Source organism: Chinchilla lanigera, unplaced genomic scaffold, assembly GCF_000276665.1.
Source record: "Chinchilla lanigera isolate Chin_1 unplaced genomic scaffold, ChiLan1.0 scaffold00061, whole genome shotgun sequence".
Taxonomy (NCBI): domain Eukaryota; kingdom Metazoa; phylum Chordata; class Mammalia; order Rodentia; family Chinchillidae; genus Chinchilla; species Chinchilla lanigera.
The window spans coordinates 10,580,401-10,596,176 of NW_004955462.1; the positions used below are offsets into that span (position 1 = coordinate 10,580,401).

The window sequence follows — 15,776 nt, forward strand, 5'->3', positions numbered from 1 at the left end:
CCAGGGGTAGGTGGGTAAGGTCAGTATGCAGCCTTCAGTGGTGGCTGGGGCTCCTGGTCTTGCTCTGTAGTAAAGCTGTCGGCAGGGGTGAGGCTGATTTTACAGATTTTATGCATGTCAAGACTATTCTTATGCTGCCTGCGTACTATAGTTTTCCATACTGCTGTTTTTCATAACCATGGCAGTACTTGTTATTATTCTGAGGCCCTTATTAAAGTGAGATCTTTGAGCAATCTTACCTTAAGCTATTTTATATCTACTTCCACTTCCAACCAAATGGAGTAAAAATGACAAAGTCACCCTCCTTCCTCAAACAACTGAAAAACTAAACAAAGGCTATGGAACAAATACATCGAACAACAGGGAGGAAAGGGTAGGGCTCTCCAAAAAAGAGGGAACAAACAAGGGGAGACCTACTGCCCAAACCCACCACTGGACAGTTTCTTAGACATAGAACAAGGAGAGTGCCCCATACAAAAGGGTTTGAGTTGAGGGGATGGAATTGCATATTTAGGGAGCCCAAGGAAGTCAGAGTTTATGGGGAAAGTATCAGAGAAAACATGCTACAGTTTGGATCTGGAATGTCCACCCGCAAAGGACTACATGTTAAAGGCTGGGTCCTCTGTCCGTGTTGCTATTGGGAAATGGTGGAATCTTTAAGATGCGGGGCATAGTTGAAGATTAGGTCACTGGGGGCATGTCATTGGAGGGGTTATTAGGAGCCCAGACCCTCTCCCCCAACTTCTTGGCTCCCACAAGGTAAGCAGCTTTGCTCTACCATGTACTCCCTGCCGTTATGATTTTGCCTCACCACAGGCCAAAAAAGCAATGGTACCAACTTACCATGGACTCAAATCTCTGAAACTATGAGTCAAAATAAACCTTTCCTTCTTATAAAATGTTTATCTGAAGTGTTTTCTTACAGTAATGGAAAGTTGACTAACACGATAGACCTGTGCAGTGAAGGAGTTCCAAAAATCTACAAGGGATTCCCCATGGGCATTTGGCTGAATACCTTGGTTGCTGGAGGAAATTGGATCCAGGACACCCCACAAATACCAAAATTTAAGAATACTTAAGTCTCTTGCATAAAAAGGCATAACATTTGCTTATAATCCATACACCTCTTCTCATATACATTAGGCCATCTCTAGGTGACTTATAATACATAATACAATGTAAATGATATGTAAATAGTTCTTGTATTGTTAGGGAATTATATGAAAAAGACCTATGTGTATTGAGTATAGACACAATTGTTTTCAAATATTTTCAATCCAAATTTGGACAAATCTGAAGATGTGAAACTCAACAGTATAGAGGGCTGCTTGTACTGATAGGTGCTTGTATTTAAGAAAACTACCAGAGGCAGGAGATAGACCCGCAAGAAAAGGAAACAAAGAAACAATTCTTGAGGCTCTCCCAGGGCTGGGAATAGTTCACATTCCGACAATTAGAGTGGAAAAAATCTGCAATATGTAGGACACCAAGAACAGCATTTAAGAGAATGTTGCCAAATTAGCCTCACATGAAAGTTGACTAACCCCTAACAAAGTTTAAAAGCCAAACCTCAAAAGAATCACACAATTTGCTCCTTAGCTGTATCCTATGATAAAGCTCAAAAGCATTTAAAAGGATACAAAAATTCAGCACTCACAAACAAAATGTAAAATGCATCCAATGAGAAATATATGATCCTTGAGGAAAGAAATCAATCACCTAGAAATGGCAAAAATAATAAAATCATTAAAACATTAAAACCACTGTAAATATAGTGCATATGCTTAAAACATAGTGGAAATTCTGAGCATGATAAACATTTTTTAAATCCATTTGAACTTTTATACATAAAAAATACGGCTAAGATTTTTAAAAATACAATGGAAGATATTGACAGCAGATCAAAAACTATAGAAGGAAATATTACTGAAGAGCAGTAAAAATGATCAAAATAAAACATAGACAGAGAAGACATTGAAAAATAGAGCATGAACAAGCTGTGGAGAAACTTCAACAACCTAATGCATGTATAATTAGTGGCCCTAAAAGGGGGGGAAAAAAAAAAAGAAAACTAGAGGAAAATTCAGAAGAAAATATTTCAAGAAATAATGAATTTTCCCAAAATGTGATGAAAACTGTAAATACAGACCCAAGAAGTAACACTGCAAAAAAAATACAAAGTTATACCATAATTAAATTGTTTAAAACCTGAGGGACAGCCAAAAACCTTTTTTAAAGCTGAGGAATAAAGATAAGAATAACAGGAGACTGTAATCCAGGGAAAATGGAGCAGCATCTTTAGAGTACTAAAACTAAAATCAACTTAAAACTCCCCTAAAATTTAGTGGTTAAACAACGTACTTATGAGTAAGCTGTGAATTAAAGAAGAAAATCACAAGGGACAATATGAAGTGTTTTGGACTGAAAGAAAATTAAAACAAAACACATCAAAGTTTATGAAATACAATGAAAATGGTGCTTGGAGGAAGATACATAGAATAAAATACTTCCATCAGAAAAATAGAAAGGTATTAATGACCTAAGCTTCCATCTTAAGAAACTAGGACAAGAACAAATTAAATTAAGTATAAAAAGAAAAAAAAGGAGAGAAAGAAGAAGTGAAAAGATTAAAATGTGTAATGTATGTGTACCTCCTCCGCATGATGAATGTATCACTATGTACTGCAAACATGTACTAATAAAAGATTAAAGAAATATAAATTACTTAAAAATATCTGAAAAAATATTTTGTCATATAATGAAGTGCAAATTAAAAAGATAAGAAATCAACTTGCCTGACTGATATTTGTTTACAGCTTTATGAAATGTAAATCACATATCATTAAAGTTCACCCTTGTATATGAAAAAGAAAAGGAAAAAATACTTACAGACTATATCAATAAAATAAAATAACAATAGAGAAAAAATAAAAACAAAAGCTAATTTTTTGAAAATGTCAGTAAAATGCATAAACTTCTAAACAGATTGATTACAAATTTTTTAAAAGACTCAGTATTAGAAATGAGCGTGGCTATCAGAACAGATAATACAGAATTAAAAAGATAAAAGGGAATATTATGAATAATTTTAAGCCAATAAATTCAGGAACTTGGGTAAAATGAATAAATTCACTAAAAGGCATAAACCATCAAAGCTCTCTCAAAAAGAAATAGGTAACCTAAATACTTTTACACAGTATGTGTTTTTAAAAATTATATTTGTAGCTAAAAATCCTCCCAGAAAGGATATTCCAGGCCCAGATGACTTCACTGGAAAATACCACCAAATACTCATGGAAGAAATACTACTAATTCTGTGAAAACTCTTCCCAAAAACTGAAGAATAGCAAAATAATGGTCTTCCACAAACACCCATGTCCTAATGCCTGGAACCTATGAAAATGCTGCCTTATATGGAAAAGAGGACTTTGTAAACATGGTTATGTTAGAGATACTGAGATGGGAATTATCCTGTATTATGGGGGGAAGCAGGCAATGTAATCACAAGGGTCCTCACAAGAAAGGAAAGAGCCAGAATAAATAAGATACTGGAAAATACTACATACACTTGCTGGCTTTTAAGATGGAGAAAGGGGCCATGAGCCAAGGAATTGAGGCAGCCTCTAGAAGCAGAGAAAAGCATGGAAACAAATTCTCTCCTCGAGTCTCCAGAAAGGATCTAATCTGGCCAACACCTCAATTTTCACCAAAAAAATTCACTTTAGACTTTTGATCTCAATAACTGTAAGGTAATGCAACTTCTTGTTTTATGTCACTAATTTTGTGTTAATTTGTTACAGCAGTAGTAGAAAGCCAATACTGCACAAGGAGGCAACAATTTATTCCAGTTTATTGGAATTTATTCCAATTTGTTCCACCATTCTCATGATACTAAAGACCAAATAATAATACCACAATAAAAAAACCCTACAGAACACAAACACAAAACATCATTATTCAATTTTAGCAAATCCAATCTAACAATATATAAAAAAAACATAATTCATCATGACCACATGAGAGTTTAATCCCAAGAAAGCTAATGTGGTCAAATCCCATTGCTTTTCCATATCTCAATTCCTTTAAATGATCTGGTTTCAAACATCTCATCGTGTGTTATCCTTTATCTTTCCCCATTCTACCCTCAGTTCAGTCATTACCTACATCAGCCTTCTTTCTATTCGTAATTGATAAAGCATCTCTTTGGGCTCATACCCTCGCTCGCACTAGTCACTGAGAATACTGTCTCTTCTTTCCCTCTCCTTGGGGAACTCTTAGTCTTCCTTCACTTTCCCTTTCTGCTGCAAGCTCCTCTTCCCCATTCACTATCTTCCCTACAGCACTCTATTAGGATTTGGACTACAGGACTTCTCCTTCTATCCTAGTTACCACTTATTTCCTACACTGCTGGCTTCCACAGGCCGAGTGGTGCTCAGTGCATCTTTGAACCTCCAGTGCTTAGCACTGTGCCTGGCATGTGGAAAAGGTACACCCTTCATAAATTAGTGATGAGTAGGCCTTTAGCTACCACTTTCTTGAGATATTCCCCAGGATTCTGGGTCCAGAGGTGCTCAGAGAAGACTGAAAGTGCTCCAGAAACAAATGCATCATCTTTTCTACTCAAAATTACCTCATAGAATGTATATTACTCAGAACCTCACCATGTCAGAGCATTTACATATTTGACAGTCTGTTTGAGGCACAAAGAAGAATGTGATTGACCCTATTATTCTGATGAGGAAACTGAGGCCTAGGATGAATAAATTCGTTTCCCAGGATTGTGGCATGAGGTAGTGGCAGAGAAGCTGGGATCCACTCCCAGCCTGGCTCAATCTCCAGTGATATACCCCACCTGCTCCTTTGAGCATATGCCACAGTTGCCCATCTCTGCCTAAAGGAAGTCAAAATTAATAGGACTTTTGTGTTGGATCCTTGTACTTCTGAATTGTCTACCCCTAATGACTCTCAGAGTGGATAAAGTACTGTAGGTCTCCTTGGCCCTGCAGCAACCCTGTTTGCTGCTGACCCTTAGACTTTCTGGGCATTGCTTTTACTTCCAGCCAAGCACTCCATCTTCTTTACTTCTGTCCCTAAATGCTAGTAAAATGGAAAAGAAAGTGTACTTGAATAAAAACTTAATAGGTATAATCAGACAGTCCAACAGCCCAGGCAGCCCTTCCCAACTCATATTTGAGTAGCCATCTAATTTCCAAGACCTATCCCATTAGCTCCACCAGGATGGTTTCTTTCAACCAGAGGATGTTGAGGGTCATCAGGCCAGTCTACTAGGTCTCAAACTGGTCCCCTTCTTTTTGTTTTACATATATCTTATCACACCAATTTCCCCAGTCTGTCCTTCAGTTTTATCATTTCCATTCAGTTATCTTCACTTTAAACTTCTGCTCAACAGTCCCACCATCTCTATAAAACATGGACAGAGACACTGTTGTTTACTTTTGTCTCTACTCCTCACCTTGAGAACTGCTTTTGGGTTCCCCATACTCAGGTCCCCTCACTTCCTATCATCTAGAAAAGGAGCCAAATTTTCTTCCATTGATTTTTTTTTATTTGTTTGCTGTCATATTTTCATTTCCTCCTTTTCAAGCTGAAAATTGCTCATTCTCTTTAGACCTCTGCCAAATTTCTCAGCTTTGCATTTATGTCCACTATCACCACAGCATGTTCAGAAAGATGTTGAACTACTGGATGGTCCTTGACCTACCACAACCAAGAGGAAAAATTAACTTTGTGCAATGCTTCCCTGATTTGGAATTAAGTCACAAAGTTTGGGGACACAGGCAGACAGGACTTTACTCCCTTTAAAACAGGAACAATATCTGGCATTAATAAAACTTTTTATATGCATTATGCCTCTCAGGACAACCACATGAGGTAATCAGGTCAAGGCCATTTCTAGCAGTAATATGAATAATTACTTATTCCAATCAGAATTGCTCATAAAGATTTATGCTCTTGTGTTTGTTTACTCCAGTTTGTACTGACCAGGGTGGACTTCCTTCTCCTTTAGAGAGAATTTGTTTGATTCAAATGCCCATTCCATGCCCTCAGAAAATCCATTCTTCTTTCCAAAATTTCTAATTCCAGGGATTTATGTTCCATAGCTCCCTTGATTCTGATTTCATGTCACTGCTCCCCTTTATGAGTCATAGTTATTCCCACATCTTTGTCCTAGAATTGACCCAGACATGGAACTCAGTTCTATTCTTTAATCTACACACACACACGGTGAGGGGAGGGCTTTGTATATAAAGAAGACTGTGTTTAAAGTTTGGAGACACAGGAGAGTAGGGTTTTTACATGAAAGAATAATATCAATCCTTTAAAACTGATCATAGGATCTTCCCTGGATGATCTTCCATTTTGTAGTAGTTATAATTGGATCTTAACTATTCCTCCAAAGACTCATGTATTAGAAGCTTGGTCCTTCATTTGGTGCTACTGGGAGATGGTGGAAACTGTGAGAGGCAGGTCTTTTACATGGTATGGTGGCATACACCTGTAATCCCAGCATTCAGGAGGCTGAGGCAAGAGGATCAAGAGTTGAAAGCCAGCTTGGACTACATAGTAAAACCCTATTTCAAAACAAGCAAACAAAGAAACTCACAAAAAAAGGTTGAGGGGACTAAGGAAGACTCTTTGACTGGGGAAATGCCCTTGGGGTGGGCATGGTGGGACTGGAATCTCTGTCTTTCCCTCTTTTGCACTCGGGCCATGAGGTGAATAGTTTTGCTCCACCACATGTTCCTGCCATAATGTGCAAGAGCAACAGGGCCATTTGAGTGTGGACTAAAATCTCCAAGATTGCGACGCAAAATAAATCTTTTCTATTTGTAAGTTAATGGTCTCAGGTATTTGTTATAGTAACATAGAGGTAACTAATGCAATAGGTCAACCACTGTCTACTCTTTCCCTTGTCTTCTCTTTGCTGTGTTCTTTCCCCATCCTCCAAATCTGTATTCATTTCTACGGGAGAACCAACAAGTATCTTTTTACCAGGTCTTGAATTCCTTGTTACTGAATGCTCATCTCTGTTCCAGGTAGCTATCAAAGTGTTTCCTAAACAGGAGACAATCTGGAGATAGTCATAAAGATAATCTTTTTTAGTCACAAATACAAACAGGGAAACTGAGGCTCAAAAGATGCCTGCAACCTGCCAAAGGCCAGGGGTGTTAATACTACTAATATTTTGTTAACCTCAGAGAAGACACAAAGCCTCAGAGACACAACTTTCCAATAAAGCTCCCAGTGCCAAGCTATGGGCCTATTTTAAGATAAAATCAATTGTGATTTGAACATTTTGGGGAGATAGCAAGGCTTTCTCCATCCATCTCCACGCAGCATTTGTGAAATGAAGTTACAACATGTGGCCTGTTCAATGATTGTCTCACACTGGTACAGGATGGTGGGTGTTATTTCCAACTGCCTCAGGAAGTGTAAATACTAATGTTGTTTGGCCTCCATTGTGTGTGATACTTATTGAGCAACAGAAACAAAATTAGTTTCTATTTAAGTAAACACAGTACTCAATTTAAAGAGATTCTTAGGCTCTCTCCTTTACTTTTGTATTATTTTCTTCTTATACTGTTCACTTCCTCTATTATAGTATGATTTCAGTTTGTTTTCTATTCATAAATCAATATTATTTCCAGCAATAATAAAAATAACTACTTATTCCAACAGTAAATGCTCACAAAGATTTCTGCTCTCACTGTGTTTATTTAGCCTAGACCAAGGCCTGTGTTGGATTTTAAGTAAACACAGCACAAGCAGAATTCCCCAAACAATTAATCCCTAATGATCCTGTCATTAGTATATTAAATCTTCCTGTCATATCTCCAGACATTTGTTCCCACAAATGTGGGCAGGACAGTGCAGGAGGATGGGACATGGAATTAATGTGGTGGGATCATTAATTGTGATTTATCAGCTTGACTTGAGTAAGAACCACCTAGCAGATGAGTAAAGCTCTGGAAATATCTGTGTAAGATTGAGCGGGGAAGACCCACCCTTGGTATGGGTGGCACCAACAAATAGGTTTGTAGGCTGGACAAAATAAAAACAAAAAGAAGAAGGAAGACTTCCCTTTCCTTAGAGCTCCAGTCTTCACAAATGCCTTTGAATATTAGTCTCCAGTTCTTCCAGCATAGATTCTTCAGCCTTTCAGTGCAGACTCTTTGGCCTTCCAACACAGTCTTGCACCAGTGACTCTGCAGTGAGCTTCAAGGCATTCAACTTTCAACTGCAATGGCATCCTCTGGCTATCCAGGTTGAAGATGGGCATTTTGCATTCTTCTGTCTCTGATCTGGTAGACAACCAATGGGACTCCTCTGATTCTGATCCTGTAAGCCTACTTCATAAATCCCATATGTAATCATAAATATACTCTATATTAAATCTGGTCCTTTAGAGAACCCTAACTAATACACATGGAGATCTCAAAGCAGGTATAACACAGTGTCAAGAGGGCCTGGCCTTGGCACCATAGCCTTCAAGATAGAATGATAGTTGTATCCCAGCACAGGGCAAAACAGGAATAAATCCAGCAGCAGCAAGAAAGTAGTCAGTAAGAGGCAAGTCTGAGGGCAAGTAGCAGGGTCCAGGCACCAAACTGGGATTCAGGATTCTACTGCCAACTCAAGGTGAAGGGGTGGGTAGGGCAGCATCACCAGAAGGACTGGATACCAGGCAGGTTACCAAGACAAAGTCCCAAACTCATTCACTTATTGAACAAGTACTTTTTAATAACCCTTAGGTATTTGGCATTGTTCTGAGGGTTAAAGAAACAGCAAAGATAAACATACATCCTACACTCAGTTTATAATCTAGCAATCACAGAAATGGTTAATTATTCACATGACAGGTGTTATGGTTTAGATTTAAAATATCCTCCCAAAGTCTCATGTCTTCAGAGTTGGAGTTTTTGGAAAGTAATTGAATCTTTGGGGTGTTATATTCATCACTGATGAGTTTAGAGCCAAATGTGCTATTAGGAGGTGGGGCCAGATTGAAAGAGGTGGGTCTCTGGGGGTGTGCCCTGGAAGGATATATTCTTGTCCCTGTTTCCTCTTCGCCTCTGCTGTCCTCTCCTCTCCTCTTCCCTTCTCCCCTTTTCCTGGCTGCCATAGATTGAGCAGATTTTCTCCTCTAGGCCCTTCCACTATGCCATTCCTGCTTTGAGGCCAACTAGCCATGGACTGAAGTCTCTGAAACCATGAATCAAATAAGCATCTTATTCTTTAAGTTGAAGGTGTCCCTGCAATAGAACAGTGACTAAGATAGTAGGTGACATGAAAAAGGAAGTTGTACAGAAGGAATAGAAAAGACAGAACATGGTGCCTGAGGCAGGAAATGCAGCCCGAAGCCAGAGCATGAATCATCTTGGCACTATCATGGCCCTGGCCAGACTGAGAATGGGCTCCCCAGAGCAGTGAGAAGTCATTGAAATCCTTTTCCAGAATAAGTGACATGATCTTATTGGAATTTTTTAAAGGTTATTATTGGTTATTGTGTTTTAAAAATTAGTTTAGGGGCAGGGGAGAAAGAACAGTGTAGAGAAACCAGTTGGGAGGCTGATGTACTGTACTGAATCAGAATCTGCAATTAGCAAGATCCCCAGGTAATTTGCATATGCATTGTAACTTGAGCTCTTCCCTTCCCTCCTCACCAGGCCACCTTTTATTCATTATTATTTGAGAACATACAAGTGCCAGGTACTGTGCACAGAACTTAGAACACAAAGCAAATCAAATATGATACAAACTCAAGGCAATGACAACACGCTGACAAGAGACACATATAACTATATAACTATACCATGTTGTGAACAAGATAAAAACCACATATAGTACCTCATATGCTTTAGAATCTGCAAGCACTATCATAATACCAGGCACCAAGAAAAGGCTCAACAATATTTCTCGAAGAAAGTAAAGGGGAGGAAGGAAAAAGATAAAAAGGAAGGAAAAAGAAATGAGGAAAAAATAAATTAAGCTATAATTTAAAAACTACGACTCAAATGATGTGTCCATCAGGGGCTGCCCCACAAACATCTTAACTTAATACCTCACAGTATCAAGATCACAGTAGCCCAGTCCACCAAACTGGCTGCTTCTCGTGTGACTCACTTTAACAATGGTATTGTTCTTCAAGTTATTGGTCTAGAAATCTTGCATTTATCCTTGACGCTCTTCATTGATCTTTCTACAAACTGATTATAAAATCCCATTATTCTGTTCATTCAAATGTATCAGTTACTCAGTGTCTACTGTATGTTCTGAGCACAAGCTGAGGGGCAGAAAAAATCCTTTATAAGTGCTATGCTCATGGATGCTCTCATGGGAATCAGAAGGTCATCAGACAGAGCTAGGATTTTTGGCCCTGTCACTTACCAGTCATGACCTTGGGGAAGTCCCTTACTCTTTGCCACTGCACCTTTACCTGTAAAACAGAATAATGATACCACCTCACAGATATATGTGAGAAATAAATGACACACACCCCACTGTCATTGTACTTGTCATGAGACAGAGTAGTATTTGAATGTGCAGTCAGAGAAGATGGTTTGACCAAAACAAGGAAGAGACCTCCTAAGAGAAAGCCACATTACTGCTTGGACTGAGATTGTGTTGACTAGAGGGAAAGAATGCTAGAAAGGTGGGTTGACTGGAGTCTAGCCGTGAAGCACTAAATACCAACCTAACAGATTTGTGGTGAATTTGATGGTAACAAGAGAGCATTGAAGGTTTCTACAGCAGGAAGAAACATGATCAAAATTTTCTCTGACTTGATATGCTAAATGAGAATGGCAAAAGCAAAGAAGGCGGAGCCCAGGATGGTTTATCAACACTGAGAAAACATTCTAGCCAGAAACAGGGGTGTCAGGAGGAAACCCTGGCTACATTAGCTCATTATATCTCCTTTACCTTTTTTAGACACTGGATCTGTAGCCTCTGGTCCCAGACCCCCTTTTAGACTTATCTCTCCCAACTCTGAGCCCCCATGCGCTCAGAGATGAAGGGAAAGGTGGCGTACTCAAACGCAAACATCTAGCAGGCAGGTGGATATGGTGGCCTCCAGCTGAGGAGAACCGCTGGGCTGGCAGGACAAACTCAGAAGACATCCATGTAAATAGCAGGTAAAAATCAATGGCATGGGCAAATGCCCAGAGGCCCTTAGGAAATGCCACCTGAGCAGAGGCCCTTAGGAAATGCCACCTGAGGAAAGCAAGAGAGAGAAAAACTAAGGGGAGAATCAGGATGTACCGGATCATAGGGTTAAAGGAAGAAAAGAGCACCAATTCTGGATGAAGACAGAGTAAAAGACTTTGAAAGTACCAGAGAGGGGACCTTTAACATGACATTTGAGGAACCAGGGCATTCATTTTTGTAGTTTCCATAGTCTAATATAATACAAGACTATAAAAATGACCATGTGAAGCAGCACGCACACGTTGAGCTTAGTGACTTTGGCAAAGCAGTCAGAGTCCCTTGCCATGGTCCACACCACACTGAGCTTCTTAGCATGGAAAAGAAATCATGGTGGTCAGTGCAATTCCCACCCAAAAAGGAGTATGTCTTTCCTTTTGCACTCTTGGAAGTTGAAGAATCACTTAACCTCCTGCCTGTCTTCAGGTCATCTAACTTAGATCAAAAGCCATCTTTGTTTTTTAAATTTCACAGGCAGTTCCTCAAGCTTTCATGGTCTGCTCTACAGTTTCTGAAATTCTTTGCCAAGTTCAACGAGAAAATAGGCCCTTGTAACCCAGCATTTCTAAAAAGCACACTTGACAAATTGAGTAATGAGTCAATCAATAGGAAAAATAAAGTCAGAGATCACTCTCTTCTGAAAGGACAGAGTGCAGGGTCACCCGTAGCTGAGGGAGCAGATTGTAACAGCGGCGCCGGGCCAGTATCCTGGACAGTCTGCTGTAGGGCCCTAGCTTGGGGAACTAAGGAGCTCTGTCATGCCCAAGAACATCAAAAGCTCAAAGTACAAAGGAGCATTTGTGCTGCACCCCGCGAATAAACTCCAATGAAGTTATTCATATGGAATGATTGTCGTCAAGGTCTTGTCATCGGAGTTTTTCCAATTCTTGGTGCCTAGAACTTATAGTTCTTCAGATTGCACATAGTGGTCAAAGACAAAAGGCATCACTTAACATTGGGGAAGCATACTTTAAAAAAGAGTGAGAAGGCAAAGAGATACAGTACAGAAGAGTTAGGATAAACACACATTTATTGTAGGTAATGAAACAACTTACAGAGCCTAAAGGGAAGGGGAATAAAGCTCTATCAGATTTCTGAGAATACTTTTAGTTAGTCCAGTGTTTATGGAGCAGTTCCCCAGGACCAGGCACTAGACTGGGCACTAGGGTATGACAGCACATTACCCTGAGGAGGTCATGGCCTACTAGAGGAGCTCAGCATCAGCAAACAATGGCAGAACAGCATGGAAGGTGCCGGCAGAGGCAGGTATGTGATAGTACTAGAGGCAGGAAAGACTTACAATGATGAGACAGAAATTTAAAGGAGGTAGGGGTGTGACTCCACAGTACAGTGCTTTCCCAGCATGCCTGAGACCCTGCAGGGGGAAAAGAAGAAAAAGAAGAGCTCCACAGAGAAGTTCTTACACTTCTGAGGACTTCATCTGAGCTACAACGCAGCAATGCATTGGCATTTGCCAACTGGATATTTAGGAATGAAAATGGTCTCCAAAGAATGACCTGCAAAGTCCCAGTTATGAGGTCATTTGCTGAGACATAAATCTGAATAGACCACTTACAGGCCAGAGAGCCCTTGTGAGCCACATAGCCAGTGAGTGGAGCATACCCAACACCTGGTATTTGGTGTCACTGCACAGCTTAGCTCTTCTCTGCTCACTGACATCCACACAGTTATTCTCACACTGTAGCTAACTTTTTTTCTTTGCAGAGTCAGGGAAAGATGGAGTTAATATAGTAAAGATATAAGGTAATGAAGTAAGGAGTTTATTTTAATGGCAAAATTTATTTAAATACCTTTAGAAATTACCTTGGGCCCATATTTATAGAACCATCAAGAGTCTAAAAGGACTCCTTACATTCTTCCAGTTTCACTTTATTGCATTTTATGGAGGAAATTATATACCATGGTGACATTCACGAATTTGGAGACTCACCAAGGTCATGGATGAAGCCTTCGAGAACATCAAGAGCCCAAGTCTATAAGTCATAAATTATATTTTATTGGCATTCTATTGGATATTAATAAAAGGCTTAAGTTTAAGTTTGAAAAAATAAGATATATTGTTCCTTAGATGATTTTTCTAAAATTTAGGGAAAGCTAACATTCCCTTTTTGTTTATGAAAGCTTAGCATGTGCCACCAAAAGACAAAGGAGACAGTATCCACAAAACTGCTTCCTAATAAGTGACTCAAATTAGAAAGATAATCTAATTCCCCAACTAAATGGTTTTGTTTTGGTCTGTTTCCTGGAAACTAATAATCCCTGAAATTCAAACTCTGACCCCTCCCCCAAATACCATCCAAGCACCTCAAACTTAAACATTTTACCCACCCACTCAATCTGTTTCTATTTCTACCCTCTTCTGACCACATGTATTTGATCATCAAAGCTGGAAAACTCAGAACCAGCTCAGACCTTCCTCTGACATCTAATTAGTTACCAAGTAAATCAAATTTACCTCTTAAATGACTCTCAAATGTAGCCAGGCCTCTCCAGTCCCACAACATTGCCCTAGTTCAAGGACAAATCATCTGTACAAGATTCTGAAATCTCATCTTTTCTATTCTCTACTCCTGCACAAAGTGAGCTTTTTCTAAACACAAATGTTGATTTCATTGGCTTCTACTGAAAATCAAGCTCTGGGCCTACCAAAAACTAGCTCTGGCACAGTGATTTTGATACCTGTATATACAATCCATATAAGGCCTACAGAAATGCTTTGACTTATACCTCAAAGCATTTTGCATTTGTCAAACTCTCATTCTACACTGCTCTTTCACCCTTTTCTTCTTGGCAATCCTCTAATTCAAACGTCACTGCTTCAGCAGAGCCACAGGTAAATCTGTTGCTCTCTTTTCTAGCCTTCCACACACCGGATACACATGCCACAGTCGACTGTAACAACTTGTTAGCAGATTTATCTTCTCCAGTGATCCATGAGCTCTTGTTGAGCTTTGAATCCCTAGTACCAAGTACAATGGTTGGCTCCTGCCAGGCAGTCAGTAAGTGTTTGTGGAATGAAAGGACCAGTGATTGAGGTCCATGGCTACATGATAAAGCGAGAAGCATGCCATCAAAGGGAAAGCTTGCTTTCTTGTTAACTATAAAGTGAACCAAGGTGTCAGAAAAGTTTAAACAAGGATGAAAAGTGCTTTTAGATCTCAACCAATTTTTAAATTACTCATCACAACTGTCCTAGCTGAAGACTAAGTCTAGCATCCTCCTGCACCCTGTTAGAGTATTTCACGCTGAGGCCCCAAGTCCACAAAATGTTCAATGATCATGGAAGAAACACTTTCAGAGAAGCTATTGGCCTTATAAACGTAAGAAGCTGCCCAACAAGAGCATCCCTTAAATGTGCGCCCTATTTGGCACATTAGACAGCAATAGCAGACACATAACAGTGGTCATATTGTACACAAGGACTATCCAGTATTTTGGTGGCAGTTTTATGGGGCAACTGCAGCCAAGTTGCTTTCTTTGATTGTTCCTATGTTCACTCATTCATTCACAGACAACTGTTGAGCGGTCCCTATGTGCCATCATTTTGCAGCATTATGGAGAAAGAAAGTGAGAAATGGATCCCTACGAGCCCAGGCTTTCTGAGAGGTAAATGGATTACCACAAACGGTATTCCCAACTTGTATTACTAAACAGTTACTATTTAATCCTACCTGGTTCCAAAAAACGTTCTGAAGTTCTTTGTACCTAGCAGGCTTTGGTTAACCTCAAGAAAGCTGCTATGCATTCAAACTCAGCTAGATGATCGCAGGAGGCACAACCTGTCTCCGAATGCACAGACATTCAAAATGCAGGGCTTTCAAACTGTTTTTTAATTTTTAAAAAATTAATTTTTTTAACAGTACATATTTTGTTGAAAGAGTGTGAGTCTAAAAAGCTAAAGATTTGGATAAGCACAGGCCATGAGGAAAGGCTGAGGTCGTGCCTCAAACAAAACTGGCATTTTGGAAGCTCTCGTGTTGAGGGACTAAGGGATTTTTCAGATACTCTCACTATCCACAGTGTTAGAAATGAAAGCTTCCAGATCACAGCCAGTCAGGGAAAAGGTAAATCCATCGCACCATGCTACCGCTGTTGCCCGCACTCCAGCCTTCCACGCGGCAGGGCGCCGGGAGCTTAAGTCCAACTGTAGCCTAACAAGCAGCATTCAGAATAAGTACTGGGCACCCGACATCCCCTCTAGACTGTGAGTTCCCACTCACTCTGCACAGCGCCGCGCCCTGTCCGCCCCACCGACCCAATGCCAGAGGCCCGGTCCGCACCCCATTCACACCCCCAGCCCCGGGAGCCACCTCCTGAGGCTCCGCCTCGCCCCCACGTGCCGGCCGCACCCCGCAGCTAACGGCCCTTTAAACTCCCCCACCCTTACACAACGCCCCCCCACCCGGACGGCAGCCGGAAAGGGACAAAACTCATGGCGTTCAGCCCGTGTCTTCCGCGGCGCGCGTCCGGGGCAGCCCCAGCCTGCGGGGCCCTCCGTCCCGGGCCACCGCCCCCGAGCGCCCCCCAGC

General features: G+C 40.3%; 1 long non-coding RNA gene across 1 annotated transcript in view; it reads right to left on the reverse strand.

Moving 5' to 3' along the window:
• LOC102029484 overlaps positions 1–15,776 on the reverse strand; it is a 122,069-nt gene that overhangs the window by 105,367 nt on the left and 926 nt on the right. The window lies entirely within an intron of this gene.